At 37.2% G+C, this 2,328-nt stretch overlaps 1 long non-coding RNA gene across 1 annotated transcript; it reads left to right on the forward strand.

Annotated features, from left to right (window-relative positions):
- Nucleotides 1-317: 317 nt before the first annotated feature.
- Nucleotides 318-1,984, forward strand: LOC119320447. The gene is made up of 3 exons (XR_005154992.1): nucleotides 318-533; nucleotides 1,287-1,342; nucleotides 1,742-1,984. It is a non-coding gene; the product is annotated as an uncharacterized LOC119320447 (long non-coding RNA).
- The last annotated feature ends 344 nt before the right edge of the window (nucleotides 1,985-2,328 follow it).

The following is a 2,328-nucleotide window of genomic DNA, read 5'->3' on the forward strand; positions in this document are numbered from 1 at the left end:
GCCGTTTGGGCTCGGTTAGCTCAATTCAATGTTGTTTAGGCTTGAGAAAAGTTGTTCTCTTGTTGAAATGAGAGGGATAAGGTAGGTGCTGCAGCTATTGGCAATCCTATATATGCAATTGTAGGCAACCAGAGAATATGTGTTGCATTTGTATGTCCTCAAGTTTAAAATTTGTGTCTGGAAGTTATTACTGGATCTACTATCCCAATAATTTTTTATTTCCAAAATATCATGGTAAATCTGGAAGTTGCATTGCATATATGTGTATTACACCATACTAGTAAACTTCTAAAAGCAAGTGGAGCTTAACCTTTATAATGCACTCTGCATTCTGCAGATTACGCCATACTTATTTGCATGTCATGCTATATGAACAGACACTGTGGTTGTGATTGTTATGCTGGGAACGATGTTCCTCATGGTCCCAGTAATGCTGCTAGGATGGAAGAAGCACTGGATCCTTGTTGTCACATTCCTTGAGCTCTCGTTGATGGAGGATAAATGGAAATAAGTGATCATCTAGTGGAGACAGAGTAAGTTACAACCACTTTGCTCTTCCTGTTCATAATAAGAAGGAATCCTTACTCTAGTGTCCCATTTACTTGTAGCTTTAAATTTTTTGATACACAATATATATAATGCTTCCATGCATTTCAAGTTTTTTGCAATATTGTTTTTCTCTATATTGCACCCAGAACTGAATGTTTGATTGGATCAGGCAGGTAACATTGTGAGTGGGCCTTCTTGCCTGTTTACTTTTCGATTGGGTCAGGTATTCATGTAAATAGGATAGTTCCAGCTCTTGTTTCAAGAGTGAGTAGTACGCTGAAACTGCATTTTAGTAAATACGGGTTACTTCTCAAATCTGAGAAATTTAAAACCAATCCTCATTGCTGACTGGCTGTGTATATACAGTAATGGTATATGAAGATGAACTTGGCAAAAACTCAGCTTTTACCTTCGAAATATATGTATAGAATTTCCAGATCTAATCTGAAATGTCAATTAGGAAATGCTGAGCATTATCTTTGACCTTTCAAACCGAAAACCTACTGTATGGGCAAACACAAATCATACTATTGTTCTTTGTTTAGAAATGTTGAGCATTACTTTGTTAGTGGGTTTATATGGCCTCAAGTTTTGCTGCTATAGTACTTGAGTTTTGTGATGTGTGTTTGTTAGTCATTTGACTTTCATTCGGCACACTTCTCTTTGGTGACTGCTTCCTCTCTGAATCTTTAACCCTAAATTTTCTCTGAATTTCTTCTGTATCTTGTACATTGCAGGATAACAAGTGAGACAAACTGCAGCGTACCAAGTAGAGACAAACTGCTGCATTGTGGTATGTGGCCTTCTATCAAGATCTGATTCAGTTTAGATTTCCCCCCAGGTCTTGGAGACATGAATTCTGTTACTGTATTAATATGTCATCATGTTCTATTTAGAGTTTTCTCCCTAGGCATTTCTTTTTCTATCCTTGTTGTCTCCTGCAGACCGGTGAATATGTATTCTAGAAATAAGTTTAATCTAAATCTAAGAAGAAAATTACATTGTTACATTGTCGCAGTCCTGCAGTAAGAATACAGAGGTTTAAACCTGTTTATTTGTGTACTACGCACATGTATTAGTCAGTCAATTTATTGTTGTTATATACTAGATACTTTGTTATTCTCATTTGTAGGCATTTCTCCTACTATATATTCATATCTACAAATGTCTAATGTTGTTGTGAATATGGTAGGTATGTTGCTGTCTGTCAGAATCCGCCACGCCATATAGTTGCCATCAGGAGGGTCGACGACAAGAACACGAGTGACAACCTTTGTAGTTATATGTTTTGTCGATGTAAATTGGATTGTACCGGTTCCTAATCCTATGGATGGTTGCATATTGAGTGATTTTGTCAATATATGGTGCATATTATCATTTCATGGAGGATATTATAAACTGCTAGGTTCTACATACCTATAAATGGTTGCATATTGAGTGATTTGTGTAACATATGGTACTTTGGAAATATTGTCCTGGTCCAAAATTGGCAATTATTTATGGAACACATTATGCTAAAAGCGTATTTGACCAAAATTCGGCTGAATGAAATGGATGGGACCGAATTTAGATTGATCCTAAATCCATGATGGTTTCTGTGACAAAAATAGTGTCCATGTAGGTAGCCACATTATTCTAGTTAGTCAATTGGAAATCCTACGTGGCATTGGTCCATGATGGACTGTTCCGTCACGGCCTAGTTTGGGCTTGGGCGGGTCTGAGGCAATTCCATGACAGCCAAGAACCGTCATGGAAGCTATGATGTTAAATTATGACGCG

This window comes from Triticum dicoccoides, chromosome 6B, assembly GCF_002162155.2.
Source record: "Triticum dicoccoides isolate Atlit2015 ecotype Zavitan chromosome 6B, WEW_v2.0, whole genome shotgun sequence".
In the NCBI taxonomy this organism is placed as follows: domain Eukaryota; kingdom Viridiplantae; phylum Streptophyta; class Magnoliopsida; order Poales; family Poaceae; genus Triticum; species Triticum dicoccoides.